The following is a 17,600-nucleotide window of genomic DNA, read 5'->3' as shown; positions in this document are numbered from 1 at the left end:
GTGGACCTACCCTATTTGGTTTATTTGGTTATAGTGTGAATTGGGTCATTATTTGCCTGATTGATTATCTTTGGATATGCTACTTTATAAATCTGTTGTCCACTGTATGGTCAATTTTGGATTTACCATCCAATTCGACACTTATATTGTTGTCTATACATTTGGTATTTTTATTGTTACTTATATTGTTTTATATAAGTACGTTGGTATTTTTATTATTACTTATTATTGTGTATCGGTCCACCTATTTGCCTGATTGATTATTCCTTGGATATGCTCTTCTATAAATCTGTTGTCCATTGATGAGTCAATTTTGGAACCAGGGTCCGATTTCACATTATTTTGGATTATTTACATTGAGTATTTGTAGTACTAGTCTATACTATGCTATGTTAAAGCTTTACTCTACTTTAATTTTACTCTAGATAGTATGTGACTTTGTACTTAGTTACATGTGGGTCTCTTTAGATGAAACCATATTTTTATTTCTACATCACTCATAATCTGTGGTTAATGATAATCGTGTGAATCGATGTAGATTGTTTTGGAAGTATTTTAGTGAGTTAATATAGTTATAGCTGTACTTGGCAAATTGTTGCCATGGCTATAATTTTTTATATATAAGTTTATTTTTTTTCTCGATTCTTGATTGCTCCACATATGGTTAAAGTATTGGTTAACCTACATCTAACCAATCAGTCAAGTAAAAAAAAAAAAAAAAAAATTTTTTCACTAAAAATTTTTTTCTCCAAGTAAGAGGGGAATGTAACGAGTCCGTTACTTAAATAATCGTTTACCTTCTTTTTGTGACTGGAATCTTTTAATTTAGTTCTAAATTAAATTCATATTGAAATATTCTTAAACTAAATATTTAAATAACTCCCAGTGAATATTATTTTCTGAGGTTGGCATTAAACTGCGCCCTCAGCGGCGAAATTCTGAAAGTACATTTATTCTGCGACGTGTAAAATCTCAACTTGTCACTTGTTAACTGGATGTGAGTGAATAAACATCTCAGAGTAGAGCGGCTGGGAGTCCATTTTTTTTTTCCCGAATTTAGTTTAAGTTTATTTTTTATGTGAAGAGCTGTTATTTTAGAAGAAACCATTTGAGTTATTTTGTTGTTTTGTACGAGGATATTTTCAGTTGGATCACCCTAGCCGGTAAGATAACATTACAAATAAATTATAAGGAAAAATCCTTTACATCATCCGCCATTGTTAGTAAAATTCAGACCTATTTTCATTTCGTCTTTGATAGGTATTTCATATATTTGATACATGTTATATTTCACCTTATTTCATTAAGGAAAAGTTTTATACCTAAATAAATTATAAGTATTAGATTCTATATCTATCTCAAATTTTTATTTCCTTTCAAGAGTTAAAGTAAACAATTATGTATTTCAATTTCATACCATGTAAACCGGCTAATATTTCTTTTTTTTCTATTCTATTTAATATAAAGATCATGTTTTCCGTTAAAATTATCTATTTAATATATCCATACATTATAAAAACATTGTCACACCATTCGAAGGTCACTATTTACCGAAAACCATTAAGGTTTTTATTTCAATTTAAGGTCACTTGCTGACATTTTTTGTATCGCCTTCCAAGGTTGATAACCCTTGTGTTTTTCCTTAACTTTTGTATGTACAAAAACTTGGAGTAACACAACTGTTTTTTTAGCCTACTCAAGAATCCAGTTACAAGTCAGGGGAAGAATTATTTTTTAGTTGGGGTTATACTTAATAAAGATAAGGGGAAGGAGTTTCAAGTTGGTTTTTTTATGGGAAATTAAGAAGCAGTTTAAAGGGACGTATTTGTCCAATAGTACCTGATCCAGGGAATACAGGTTTGGTATCTTGTTACCACCTGAGTCCAGTTCTCCACTCTTCGAGGGAAACCGACAGGAAGAACTGACTTATTTTTTTTTATTATCATTCAATTACTTTAAATAATTTTTTTATGTCCTCTTCAAGGTTTAACTTTTGGTTCAATTTTTAATAACAAAAACTATCCTTAATAATAAATATTTTCAATTTTTCCTAAAAAAAAAACATTTTATCATTGTAATTTAATTTAATTATTTATTGTTTACCAAGGGATGAGGTTATAACTCTCCCTTGAATTTCTCTTTGTTAGGTTATTGTGTGCACACATATCCCGGAGAATTTTTACTTAAAAACCTAAACAATTTTTGAACGAAAACTAACTATTAGTGAGTAGTATATAATTATATTTATTATTTATACATTATTTTTGGATCTAACTTTTGTCACAATTTGAAATTTTTAAGGGGTAAATTGTTTTATAATTATTCAGGGATTTTACTGTAAATATAGATAAGTTAATTGTATATAAGAGGTGATGGGTCATATATAAGTGTTTAAAATAGTCTGTACATAAAATTGGTATTTATTAAAGTTGGGTTAAAACAATTCAATATTTCAATTAATACCTATCTTTCATATTTCAGCAATACAAGATATCTCGGAAGAAAACATTTAACTTCCTGGCGCCCAACCATTCACTAGAGCAGCTTTTATTTTTTTCATCTGTTTATTTCTTGGTGGTTTTCTTGTCATTAATTCTTATATCTTACGGTCTCTGTAGGGCATGCAAATTGGCCGAATCCTTCTTTGAGTGTCAAGTGGTCATTCTCCTGCATAGTCGCTAGCCAACACTTAATTCTGTTATATTTTAAAATTCATATTTACTTCATAAAATTCATATTTATTTCTTTTACATAATTTATTTCTATCTAATCCCTTCCATCTTCCGTTATTCCCCATATTAGTTCGTTGGTGTATCAAGGTGCATTTTAGAGTTCACCCTATTGCTACACTGCACATTTTTGCCCCACATTCCTAATTTTGTTACAACGTTATGCCTATTAGTTCTATCGCCCTTCCCCAACTACATACAAATATACTTAAAATTAAAAACGAAAAGTTTCAGCACCTCCAGCAATTAAAATTATCTATGGAATGTGATTATCACGATTTTTATGACAAGCTACCCCACAAAACTTAGAAAAAAAATTTTAATTTACTACTTTTACTTAATTTTCTACTCACTTTTTTATTAAAATAAACCTGTTTCTGTAAGAGTTATTATTAGTTTTATTGCTTTAAAAAAAGACGTATCTCCAAATTATGGACAAATTTTACTAAGAAAAATACCAAACTCCTTTATTTTGTTTTTAATGGCTTAATATAATTAAAATTCAAAGTGCATTCTTCCGCTCTACATTATTTTTGATAAAAACTTTATATTAGATTCATTTATTTTTTAATATTCGTCTTGTAATTAGAAGAAAACAGTTTTTAGCGTTTCCTGAAAAGTTTTACCGATAGAAGTTACCCAGTTTGTAAATTAAGCCGACGATATAATGATTATAGGGATGTGAATAAGAGGGGCAACTAGTATAAAATATTGTTGAAAATAAATGAACTATTGTAGATCTTCAACTCTTCTCACATAATTTTCATGAGTTTTATTCTTTATGAAGTTATCTAGCATCATTTTTAAAATTGTTGTTGTTGTTGTATAGTTGTTGTTTCATATAACACCTGCGAAAGGCATGGACCTCTCTGAAAACTTAACAACGACCCTGATCTGTCAATATACAGAACTAAATATGTTCCATTTGTGACGATAATTATACTCCTTATCGTCTAGAGTACGTCTATGTATTTAACAAAACATGTTTTTATACCGCCACTGGCCTTATAATAAAAGACCAAGCAGAAACCCATTCGAGACATTCTTAATGTGTTGAACGAAGAATACCTAACTACCTACTACCTACTAGAACAGGTGAGCTGAACATCAGCAGCAGTGAAGTGAACATTGATAAGTGTAGTAGTGTCTGAGGGCTCGGGAGACTGAGACCTCGAAAGCCCTGAAGAAGACATCAGAGATGATATCGAAAGCTCAGTGCAACTAAAATCAACGCGGTTCAATCCGGAAGACTAGTGAATTTAATATTAATTTTTATAATGTGTAGTATTAATCTTAGCTCTAGGTTTAATTGTACTAACCGTGGAAATCTTTCCGAATATATATATATATATTTTGTTGTACTTTTGAATGTCCATAAGCAATAAAAAACTGATATACAAATTTTATTACTTAAATAAAAATTAAAATTATTGATATTTCATAAAGACACGGGCATATAAATTTTCAAACATCCTGTATAAGACAAAATATGTATTTTAAGTTGTTCGAAGAATTGTTCATTAGGCCTCAGAGACAAGACTTTCAAATATTATCGATAAGAAATTTAAATAAGTCGGTTATTGTGGAATGGATTTACCCGGAATAAAAGTGTATATAGAAAGTTTGAAACAATAGACCGGGATTTGCGGTGGTTTTTCTATCCGAAAGAGTATATCGGTAAAAGTTTATTAACAAAAGACATTGAATTGAGAAACAGGTATCGTTTGTAGCTATTAGTAAGAAATATTTGTAAAGCAGATAGATTTAGTTAGAATAATTAAAGAAGGTTGTTTTCTGGAATTACCCGAATGACGTTTTATAGAGAGAGTTGTTTGGTAATGATATACGTCACAGAGGTGGATGATTTTTATTGGTCAAGTTTTGAATGCAAGGAGGTGGCGGTTTTTGGCTATGAGAGAGGAGAGAGAAAAAAAGTTGGTTAGTCAGTTTTCGTCGTCCAAGAAGGAAGGAGCTTTGTGATTTGTGTTTTTTTTGGAAGTCCCGAAGACGTAATTTACCGGGTGTGTTTATTTGCTGTGTAAAAGCTGACCAGTGTGAGGAACGGGGTACAGAGAGATAGAAAACCAAAGGGTATAAAAATATTAATAGCAGACGAAGCCGGAAACATTTGGAGTTATAAACAGGCGCGGAGATTGGCTCGAAGGGAGGCTGCATAGACTAACACGAGTTGTTGGGTTGCAGATACAGGACAGATAGGAGAAAGGTGTACGTCATCTGGACCACAATAGGAGCAGAAGCAGAGAAAGGATTTTTTTGTTGTGGCGTGGCCATAGAATTGCAACGGCAGAGAAGGAAAGGTCAGTCAATTTTCATTAGAGTCGGAGTGTGATTTTCATTTATTAATTAAATAAATTGAATAAATAATAGAGGCAGTTAATTTTGCGATCACTTAAAAAAAAAGAATTATAAAAAGAGCTTAGTTATAACACATATTAAAAATCAATGTAAAATAACATTTGGGTCCATGATAGAAAACAACTTCTCATATATTTAAAGTTAGTATATTGCAAATATTACAGGATTGATTGTTATATAAAATTTCATTAAAATAAAGGACATCTCACATATAGTTCAGTTGAAATTCTATGTATTTTATTCAGGTCATATTACCTATCCCGATTAGGAAGCCAATTGGAAAATATTTTGAATCCACGATCAAAGGTACAATTTAAATAGCCTGAGATTGTAATTAATTAATGCTGATTTATTGTGATTAATTGGAGATTAGATCATTTAATAAATATAGACAGGATTTTTCCTAAATAAGCAATATAATACAATTTAAATAGCATAACAATATATATATATATATATATATATATATATATATATATATATTATATCTAATTAAAACTATTTTATATTCGATACCTTTAATCTCGTCGCTACGTATTCTTTGCGTTTGTCCACTCTGGCTTATCCTAAGTTCTACAAATTCACAGTAATACACCTTAACTGGAACTTTTTCTAATACATTAGAGTTAAAAAGTAGCACGTCTAAAGGAGGACAGCTGGATGCAGCACAGCTCACTTGAATTGTCCAGTAAACCAGTAGTGATAGAGGTAAAATAGAATCCATGCTGTAAAAAAATATTTCGTGATAAAGGTACAATGTGAACAAATCAAATTAATGTTATTTTTTATAAGAATGGATATATAAACAAATCTGTATACAGTGTAAAATATAACACGTCTAACTTCTAAAACGCGCGACTAAAATCTCTCCATTTAACATGTTTCCAGAACCATCAAACTTCAATTAAAATAAATTTTTGGGCAACTAAACTCAGACTAAATATCTACCTATGTATCTCATTAGCTAATATCCATCTTTGAACTCCCATTTTTCCTCCTTCGTTCCGTATATTCAACTATTTGTATTCTTCTCGGTTCAGTTTGATATTTTTCTTGATATTGTAAAGTCTTTTATTTATTTATAATTATTTATATTTGGTTGTGAATTCTTTAATTTATAATGTCTTGTTGTTCTTATCTTAATTCGTTAAAAAGCACAATAATTTATATTAATTTATTTAACGAACTATACATAATTTATATAGGCGAGCGTGACATTTAAATCGCGGCCGCGGGTCTTCAGATATTAACTGTTCCTCCATATAAAAATGTTTTATTTAAATACATAAATCGCCGTTATCTCGAAAAGTCTAAAACCTTCTTGAGTAGACTGGACGGCGAAACGGTAAGGGCAAACTGGATTTCCCATCGACTCGCCTCGAACTTTCGAAATGTTGTTTTTTTGGAAGCTTCCGTTCAGGTCTCGCACAATCTACAACATAACAGAATTAGTCATAATATTTACAGTTATTTTAGGACAGGATATTTATCGTAACAATATGAACATCTAAGTTGTAGTCTTCTATTTTGTCGATTGTAAGTCCATGGTCTCCAATGCTTAATTATTTTGTTCCGTCTTTTTTTGTTTCTAGCATCTCCTAGCATGCCCAGCCAATTTCCATTTCAGTTTGATTATTTGAACAAGTTGACTTGTTCAATTAGAGTCATACAGGCGAACCTTGAGAGTACAGTAAGCAGATTCCGCAGAACTTACTGTTTCTATGGGAGGGTTCTGTGTCAGAGGACCTACATAATAAATAATCCATCTTAACTAAGGTACTATATTCGTCAAATGGGAGAAAATCCAGAGCGTGAAAGATCCATAACAAATCGCCCTCTTATGCAGTACAAAAAGTAATCGGAAACTGTACGAGGAATCGATTGTACCTTTATTAACAAGAAAAGTCAGCACGTTACTGATACAGCGTTAATTACTGAACAAATTAGTAACAAAATTTTTAACTAGCATATGTCTAAAGAGTTGTCGAGTTCGGAACACCAACATGTTGACTTTATTTTATATACAAGTAAACACCTATAATTAATTACAGGGACCTGAAATGCATAAATTGGAAAGAATATCAAACTTATTTGGAAGCAAAGATAGGAAATACTCTCAAATTAGAATTCAATATCCAATTATACAAAGATCTGGTTAGAAATATCAAAACGCGTTTGGATATTGAAGAGGCGAATGATCAAATCAGGAAAGCTGCCTAATCAGAACTAGACTTGGTGGAGCAGAAAATTGGAAAAACTCTTATAAATAAAATAAATAAATTATTACCGATGAGCCCACATAAAACACTATTGATGAGCAGACTCAAGATGGAAACATATAACAACCTAAACGCCCTAGCAAGGAAGACTGCTTTCTATTACTTTACTATTACTGCTTTCACTGGCTAGTAATTTATAAAATAATGACACGCCTATTAAAGTTACCCGGTAAATAACAGCAACAAAACAAGATAAAAGGAAAGCTGCTATCAAAATGTCATCCAGGTGCCACCAATCACGCACCTCGATGTGCATCGTCCTTCCTTCTGGAACGTATAATTAAATTTAATTGGTTGAGAAATGAAAAAGTTTCATATAAAAGTTAATTTATCTTTACATATGGGACATTTTCGGATCTCAAGTCAATGGTGTAGTTTTACCCGTGTAAGGTAGCTCCCTAGAGCACTTTGCTCGAAGGACTCTGCAAACTTTCTAAGACTCTGAAGCTGAGTTTTTTTCTTCTTAGAAAGAATGTGTTTTATTTCCACCTCTAATAAAATCATAATGGCATTGTCTCTTCAAGATAATGCCACAATAAGAGCGTACCGGCCAACTACGCAATATTACACCATATTGCTCAATAGTTGGACAAATTAATAAACATGGAAACATGCACCAAGTTGCTAACACATTTTCATACGTTTATTAATTACACCGGAGACGACATGGCGCCCAACCTTTTAACGAACTCTACCACGCCTCCGAGATGTCAGAGTTCTCATGCTCCGCGATCGAAAATCGCAAAAGTTCCAACACGACGCCTGCATCAAAACCACTCAAGAAAACAGCGGGGAGAAGCATCGGATGTTAGTACACCAAACTAACAATCCACCTTCTGCAGCCCTGAAACCGTCGATGTGCCATATATCCGACGAGCCAGCCTACTTGATGCTAAGTATCTGATGCGATGGATGTATCCGCAGTAGCCAGTCACTGCCTGCCTACCATTATGTGGTCCAGAGTCACCACGGAGGCTCAGGCAAACTCACCGGCGACATGCAGATGAAAAACGTATAGCTAGAGAGGACGAAGCCGCCGTAGAACGAGCACATCGCCGAGGATGGACCTGCAGATGCTGTCAACAACACCGACCACCGCCTGTGAGTGTTTTTGTGCAGTGCAAGTGCGTGCTACGCGAGTGTACGCGAGTGTAGTGTGTGTTAGAGAACTGTAAGTTAATTTGACAATATGGACATATACATTTTAACATATTTTATGCATTTTTTCTTTCCTATATGTGAATTGTAAAAACATTGTTTTTCTTAAGTTTTTTTAATAAAATCAGCTTTTTTTATCAGCCTCAGAGTCTCCAAAGCAGGGGGGATGTCATCCAGGTGCCACCAATCACGCACCTCGATGTGCATCGCCCTTCCTTCTGGAAAGTATAATTAAATTTAATTGGTTGAGAAATGAAAAAGTTTCATATAAAAGTTAATTTATCTTTAAATATGGGACATTTTCGGATCTCAGGTCAGTAGTGTCTAGTACATGGTTTTACCCGTGTAGGGTAGCTCCCTAGAGCACTTTGCTCGAAGGGCTCTGAAAACTTTCTAAGACTCTGAAGCTGAGTTTTTTTTCTTCTTAGAAAGACTGTGTTTTATTTCCACCACCAATAAAACCATAAAGGCATTGTCTCTTCAAGACAATGCCACAATCAGAGCGTACCGGCTAACTACGCAATATTACACCATATTGCGCAATAGTTAGAACAATTAATAAACATGGAAACTTGCACCAAGATGCAAACACATTTTCATACGTTTATTAATTACACCGGAGACGACAAAAACTGTTATTTGTACAACATATTGATACGGATTATTGGGGCTTATAATTTTAATAAATTACTAATTTGTTTATTTTTATAATTTGATTGTGTTTAAGATATCTATCAAGAGATTAGTTACAGTTACAAGTTTTTCAGCAATTAAATCATGTTTATATAATACTTATATAGTTTATTATTTTGGCATTATTTAACATTTGTAAAAACATCGATGTTTTCTTGTCGATGAATCATTACTATAGATGTTCAGGTTTGATGTTACCATCGATGCTTAACATCAATGTTTTTTACCGATGTTGCATACGTGGAATCTACCCCAACTGGGTGTTTGAAACCTTTATATTAAAAATAACCTAAAGAATCGATAGACAGGTGTTATATTCGAAGCAAAAAGTCTTTTTTTTTTAAATCAGTACTTTTAGGCTTATTCAATTTCAATTTTTCTTATGTCTTATCGATTCTTCATGAATAATTCAAAAACTTTTCATTTTATCGAAAGAACTGTAAATTAATAGAACGTAGCTTATAAAAAAATAAAAAAACTGCTTTTTTATTTTTGCTGCAACCCTAATACAAAAAGAGTTATAATCGATTGAAGGTGACAATTTCGTATTTAACGAAACATTTTAAGAAAATCGACATAGAATACAGGAATATGGTCGATTTTACTGGAAAAATTTGTAATATATTTTTTAAAGTACTTCTCCTTCTTCTTCTTAGCCTTCTGTCGTCCATGTTTGGACATAGGCCTCTCCCAAATCCTTCCATCGGTCTCTATCCTGAGCAACATATTTCCAATTTGTTCCGGCTATTCTTTTAATGTCATCAACTTATCTCATCTGTGGTCTTCCTCTTGGTCGTTTACTTTCATAAGGTCTCCAATGTTGTATTGTAGTATTCCAACGTTGGTCTTTTTGTCTAGCAGTGTGGCCCGCGAATCTCCATTTAAGTTTGGCAATTTTTTAAAGTACTTAAAAGCATTTATTACACCATATATTTGGACGAATCATGGGTTAATGTTGGCCAGTCTGTTTACTAACTGTCTAATTACGAATAGTGCGATACTACTATACAAAAGTCGCGATGCTTTCCTTAGAGGTTTAAGTACTGTATTAAAATCACCTACCAAACGAGGTTCATGATATTTATGTTTTATTGTATGCTGGTTTTTCAGGAGGTTTCCAAATTTACATAATAATGGTCACAGGAATGTCATTGTAATGGACAATGCATTGTATCACTCCCATAAAGAGAGCTTCCTTAACAATTCCAGGAATAGCTGCAATCAAGGAATGGCTAGTGGAAACAAACATATTTTTCGAGGAGTGCTATTTGAAATCCGAGCTATTAGACGCAGCGCGTGCTTTTAAAGAACGAGACGGTTTCGCAAGCGAAAAAAGCAAAATTGCTGCAATTACGTCACTCATGTCGTTGAGAAAACAGGGGAGAGTAGCGAAACCGAATCCGATATCTCAGATGTAGAGGACGGCATTTGTATAATTGCATATCTGTGAAACTTTGATTATTCTAACCAATGAAATTAATTTATCAGTCCAATCAGAGCACAAGATTCTCAGGTATTGGGCTGAGTGCACAGAAATCAAGTATCTTTGAGTATTTTTTTTTGTTGAAAAGCATTTCGATAGCTTATGAAAAGTTGTAATAGGAATGTGCAAATCGTTTCGCTCCGTCAAACCGAAAAACCGAAAAGTCAAACCGTTTGGATGTCACACTGTCCAAAATGTCAAAATGGCCACTTTTTAAACCTCAATAACTAAATATAATTGAACTTACATATAGGATATAATACACGAAATCTATTACGTATCGAAATTTTACGAACTACAGTTTTTCCATAATCGATCGATGCAGTTCTGGAGATCCCACACTGTATAGCTATCAAAAAATATAATTTAAAATGTATTTTGTTATATTAATAAAGTATACAATTTTAACCTTGGTTCCAATAATTGTGTCTAGCTCCATTTTCTGTAGTTCATACAACAAATTTTCATGCTGGACTTTATCAAAAGCCTTCTGGTAGTCGATGAAACAGGGATATACTTTTTTCTGGGGATCAAGACATTTTTGAATGAGTGTTTCGCCAAGTTTCCAAGGCCTTTCTTAATCCGAACTGAGAGCCTTTCCATAACAGTTGGCCTACCTATGGAATTTGCAGTTTAAGTCGATTACCATAAACAAATTATGATTTACTACAATATGTACAATACTACCAATGTATTTTGTAGTATTGTAAAGCTTTTTGCTATTTGTGGATTGTACAATGGGTCGAGGTAAAGTTATCGATGAGAAAATTTGTTCAATCATTATTAGATTTTTTAATTCTAGAAAATCTAATTCGGAAATCGCGAATATTATGCAATTGTCACGCTATAGTGTAAGAAATATAGTCAGAAGATACAAAACTACAGGTTCAGTCGTCACAAAACTTAGAAATGTACAAAAAAGTAAAATAACCGAAGCAGATCGAAGGTCATTAAGACGCATTATAGTGAAAAATTGACGAGCAAATTATATGGAGTTAAGCGTTTTATGGAGTGATGATATTGGAAGACACGTTTCTAGACCAACATGTCACCGAGACGCCCACAAATTAGGATTTGCTACTTACAAAGTAAGGTATATAGGAAAAAATTAGTACGAATTGTTTTTTACATTGAAATTGATTGAATTGAAAATGAAATTTCATTTTATTTTAGGCTAAGGAAAAGCCACTTTTAACATAAAAACAAAAGAAAAATAGACTAAGAGCATAAAGATTGGACTCAGTCGCAATGTAATTCAATACAACGGAGTGATGAGTCCAAATTTGAAGTGTATGTTGGAGACAGTAGGAGTCTCGTCATTCACAGGAAAATGAAGCTTTCCATCCCGACTGTCTGAAGAGAAAAGTCAAATTTCCTGCATCTGCCATGATCTGGGGCAGCATGTCGTCTAAAGGTGTGGGAAAGTTACATTTTATCGATGTGATTGTAAACACGGACAAATATTTGAATATTTTAGAAGAATCTCTTTTACTCATTATGGAACACCGTTTAACATCAGTGGAAGATTTTGTTTTCCAACAGGACGGCGCAGGTTGTCATACCTCAAAAAGAGTTTAAAATAGATTGAAGACCATGAAATACCACTTCTGAAATGGCTTTCTAACAGTCCCGACTTATCACCGGTAGAGACTTTGTGGCGCGAAATAAAAAAAGCTTTGAGAAAACATCCTACCAGGTCCGTAAACGAATTGAAAGAAAAATTGCAAGAAATATGGGATTCGTTTACATTAGAATTTTGTCAGAACTTGGTAAAAACTATGCCTCGAAGAGTTGTGGATGACATTAAAGATAAAGGAGATGTAACTCAGTGGTAAACTTTCACATTTTTTTTTTGTTAATATTGCATATTCTATGCTTTTTTTAAATTTATTATTATTCTGTTTAATCAATAGTTTTCATTGCGTTATAAAATATTTTCTATTATTAGGAAATTCAAAAATGTGGTTCGATGCATTAAAACTTCTAAAATTTAAGCTGTGCTTTTATTTTTGTTCTCTAAAATTTAATTTTCTTATCAATCTAACGTTGGGCCAACTGATATGGGAAGGGGTTCGTATTTCACATTTTTTATAAATTCGATTGTGTATGATCTTTAAGAATATTTTTAGTATGATCGTAAAACTCTATTTGCTATGTATAATTCTAACAATTTTGTGTATTTTATTGGCAAGAGGGATATAATACACAGGTAAACTATAATCAACCATGGTAATATAAGAGAAAAAGAGAAATATCAAACTATTTTAAGAAACATACTCGAACTAGAACAAAGATAATAGCACTTCGTGGGCACTAGTGGAAGAAACAAGGTAGGCTTACGTACAAAACATATATTATATAATAGAGATCGTGGAATAAGAGGAAGACGTTGATTCTGTCAAAATAAACTTCACAGCTGATAAAGAAAATATAATGCTGGAATACCAATATGTATTTAAGTATCATTTTATTATTTTTTTCTAGAATTGAAAATAATTATCAACATTAATATATTAGACACCTTACCTTTATTAACTGGGTCACGCACATACTATGGTCTTATACTTAAATATTATAGATTGAGAAATACCATATGTAAAAATATGAATCAGCGAGAGGAAATTGTGGACAGATAGTAAAAAATAAAAACGTATTCAGTATATGCGCAGGAATAATTTATTGGAAAAACACACGTTGTTCTGAAACTATTTTCTTGTAGCATGTTTTAGACTAAATAATATTTTATCTTTTTAGAAATGAACTGCGGTACAAGATAATGTTCAAAATATTATTAAATTACTGAAGGAACACACATTTTTGTTAAACACATTAGTATCGCTATTGTTCGTACAGTTTTTTTTATATCAATGAGATGTTATCGTATATAATCAGTTAAATCACCATTGCCAAAAGGCAACAAACTTGAATAGAACCAGAGGAAAATTTTGCCGGTAAATAATTTTCTACTATTTCACGAGACAATTAATGCACCATATCAACCAAACAAAATCTTTATTTATTTGTTAACAATATTAAATGTACAATTATTATAAGCTATAGTAGTTTGCCCATTCTTTGCCATCAAAGCATGATTTTGTGTATTATTGACCTGTAGCATTTGGGAACTCAAAGGTCTAGCTTCATTTATTGTTCTGAGATTTTTGATCAACTTCTGGTGGTGACTAGAATCCAGCTGCAGATATGGTTTCAGAGAGCTTGCTTTGATTGACCCGTTAATTTAATTATCTCCTGTTCAGAAATACCTTGCTTGAACAAGGCTGATACAGCTGAAGATCGATGAGAATGGTTTGTTATTTTTTTTGTGTCTATTCCAATTTTTTCATCTGACATTTTTGAAAGGAGATTGGTCAGTAGGAAACGAGGCATTGCCTCATTTAGTCAATAGTCTAGTGAAATACCCGTCAATATATTTTCGTTTTATTTTTCAGTTTTTCCATTTTTGCTTCCTGATTTTTTTTCCGATTATAGTGTAAGTTTTAAGCATTGTGATAACCACCATAGACCAGAATAGACCTCTTAGCTCGAGTGGAAGTGTGGTTAACCATCCGATAGGCGCGCCCACCAAAGTAACTAGAACGGACGCGCGTATCTAATACATACTTACGCGTCTTTGGTTATAATATTTTAAGCAATAATTGAAAATAACATTAATATATATTCATTTAAGTATACAAAGGGCTATTCTAAAAGATTTGTGCAGACAGAGAATCATTATAGAACTGAAAATCTCGATATTTCCGTTGTAAAAGCTTTTCAACAACTCAAACAAAGTTAAACTTCAAATTTAATAATTTTAACATCAATTAATTTTCGGTAGTTTAAAAATAAAAATTTATATTCATTTTTTAATTTTTCTTTAAATTAACATGACGTTATATATTCGGATATAATTTAACGTCTGGTTATTTTTTGAAAAAATATTTGTATTTACATTGACAGCATTGACACATTTACTTTGTCTGTACCCTCCACACTCCAATATGAGGTCCTGTAGATCTCCCATTTTACCACAGGAGCAATATGGGTTATCAGTGATACCTATGCTGTGTTTATATGCTGGAGTGAGTGCGTAATCTTATATACTAAAAGGCTAAGCCCTTTTCTTGTGCGAAATACTCCTCCTAAACGGTGATAGATAGGAGAATAATTTTTTCGAATAATTAAACAGATTGTTGAGTAGATTCCCCCTAAGGTTTAAAATTTAAAAAATTCGAACCGGTTTAAAAATGGGGCTATAGTAAAGTATAAGAATTCAATATTATACACAATGCAACAACGCGTCAATTCTCGAATGCTGGAATACACCAACAAGTGTTTCCACTTAAGGAATAACGATAATGACCACTCAAAATTCGGGATCCTCCTGTCTCCCCTCTTAAATATCAGCAAAACTTACATCAAAACTCGATGTCAAGTTGGTCCGCTAGTTTGATCTTATTCTGTTTATTGTTTTTATAAATAAATGTTTGTATAAATGTTGCCAACTTTATTTGCAATTATTGTTTTTACTAATATTATCTATGTTTGTAGAAATATGTTGTTTACCATACCGTCTATTTTTCCTAATTTGAAGTTACCTTGAGGAGTTTGGCGTTCTTTGGAAAAAAACACAAATTTTAGTCTTTGTAGTTGATATAAATAAGTCTAAAGAATGGTAATAATTTTTTATACAATCCAGTTTAAATTCAAGTTGACACCTATAAATGTCTAGGGTAGCACGGGAGGTATACAACACATCATCTGCAAACTGTAATATATTAGATTGAGGAGGTAGGTACTATCTGTTCTAGATCTATATCGTACAATGAAAAGAAAAGTGGAGTCAAATGGAAAAAAATATTACCCTGTGGTATATCTATATTCGTTAGCCTTGGTGGTAAAAGCTAAGTACAAGGAAAATAATTCCTTATAAAAAATATCTAAGTTTATGTTATTAAACTCAAATGACGCTTGATTTGTGAAATTGACCTGTACTGAAGAAACTAGTGAAGTGAGAGCATCTTGTGTAGACCTGGATTTTCGGAAGCCATATTGAGATTTGCGGAGGATATCTTCAGAGTCAAGTCTGTATTCAAGCAGATTTTTGAATAATCTCTCTAGAGCTTTTGGTATACAAGAACTTAAATATATAGATCTGTAAGACTTAACGTTGTTATCTGGCTTTCCTGGCTTTTTTTTTTATAAGAAATACAGTATAGTTATTCCATGTTTTGGGAATTAAATTCCTGTTTTGCTATATATTCTTAAAAATTTGTAATAATAATGATTTGTATTATGTAAGCAGAAAGTACATATAGCATAGAGTATGATATACAGTCCATTCCTGGAGATGAACTATTATTTTGTTTGAGTCCATGATTTAATTCTCACAATTATTCTCTGGATGTGGTAACTTTAGCTTCATTTATTTCACTTGAAACCCAAGGAGGTGAAATTTTGAAGTGAAAATCTTCTATCCAAACAGCTTTGGAGTTTATCGGATGTTTATCGGACTGCTTTGGGTTTTTGTCATCGAGCAAAAAGACAAAAGAGGGAATGTAACGGTAGTGGGGGCAAAAATATTGTTAGACAGGAAGTGCCATCTTGAGAGGCCAAATTAAACAAGGAAAGAGAGTCTTTCCTTGTTTAAGAAATCAAATTTAGTTGGGTTATGTTATTATTTTGTCCCAATTATCACATGAAATCTTATTTATATTGAAGTTTTTTTAACAATTGTTTCACATTTTAGACTGTTATCGTTAATATTTAATTAAAATTTTCTCGTCTAAGACACATTCTAAAAACTATTTTATAGCTACTGTTAATAAGTGTCGGAAAATTTAAACTTGGCGCATTCGCATTTCCGGATATGTCCGCCATCAGAGGCCACTTTTTTGGTCGCCTTTTCATAACGATTAGATTCCCTCTTTTGTCTTTTTGCTCGATGGTTTTTGTAGAGATATACTTTCTTCTAGACATCGCTGATTGGAGTGTGGGAGTTAATACTTTCGCAGTAGTTTATCCAACTTTGTTTTTTTCTACTTTTAAAAATTTTCTTTGTTAAGGCATCAAATTTTTTTGTATTCAGTTAGATTATAAATATTGGGATTTATTTTATGATGTCTACATGCTGTTTTGCGGTTATTTGCAGCTGATTTGCAGTTATTATCCCACCATGGCTTTGAAATCTTATCTGGAGGATATTTTTTATTGTTGGATACTTTTGAAAGGCAACAGTTGCGCATTAGTTTATTTCTCCTTAACTAAATCCTTATAAGTTTAGGGTTGTTTCTCTGAAGAAAAGTTGGATGAATACAAATTCCAATTGCTTTATGTAGATTCCATCTTCTGTGTGTATTATCAGAAGGTTGTATTTTGTATTGCTCGTTTGAAGTCTTCTAAGGCGATGGTCAAGGGTAGATGATCAGAAAAATGTAGATCTTGAATAGCAGACCAAGTTAATTTAGATACAATGTCTTGGGTACATATTGTTATATTGATTGCTGATGGACTGGAACTTAGTGTAAGAGTTGGATAACCATCATTTAAGTATACTAGATTACATTGTTCTATCGCCTCTAATAAAACTTTACCGTGAGTATCACTAGTTTCGCACCCCCATGCCATGTTGTGAGCGTTGAAGTCCTCTACAATGATGAATGGATAAGGAATGTGTTGAAAAAAAAATTGACCCATTCTTCAACCGTTACTATAATACTACTATAATACCTGGTTCTTTGTGTATACATGTTATATGTATAGGTTTATTGATACAAAAAAGTTTAATAACCTTGTATTTATAAGTAAATATATAATTATCTAAAAAATTTATTTCTTCTGTAATTATTTTACCTTATAATATGGCCACATATACATTTTTTT

General features: G+C 32.2%; 1 long non-coding RNA gene across 1 annotated transcript in view; it reads right to left on the bottom strand.

The window, feature by feature from the left end:
• LOC140449002 (uncharacterized) overlaps positions 1 to 13,296 on the bottom strand; it is a 28,591-nt gene extending 15,295 nt beyond the window's left edge. Inside the window, exons 1-2 of the long non-coding RNA XR_011951749.1 lie at positions 13,245 to 13,296; positions 5,622 to 5,830 (exon numbers count right to left, since the gene is read on the bottom strand). This is a non-coding gene — a long non-coding RNA (uncharacterized lncRNA). The remainder of the gene's footprint in view (positions 1 to 5,621; positions 5,831 to 13,244) is intronic.
• Between the last annotated feature and the right edge of the window lie 4,304 nt (positions 13,297 to 17,600).

Source organism: Diabrotica undecimpunctata, chromosome 1 (assembly GCF_040954645.1).
Source record: "Diabrotica undecimpunctata isolate CICGRU chromosome 1, icDiaUnde3, whole genome shotgun sequence".
In the NCBI taxonomy this organism is placed as follows: Eukaryota; Metazoa; Arthropoda; class Insecta; order Coleoptera; family Chrysomelidae; genus Diabrotica; species Diabrotica undecimpunctata.
Note: the sequence above shows the minus strand (reverse complement) of the source record. Positions and strands in the feature narration are given on the sequence as shown.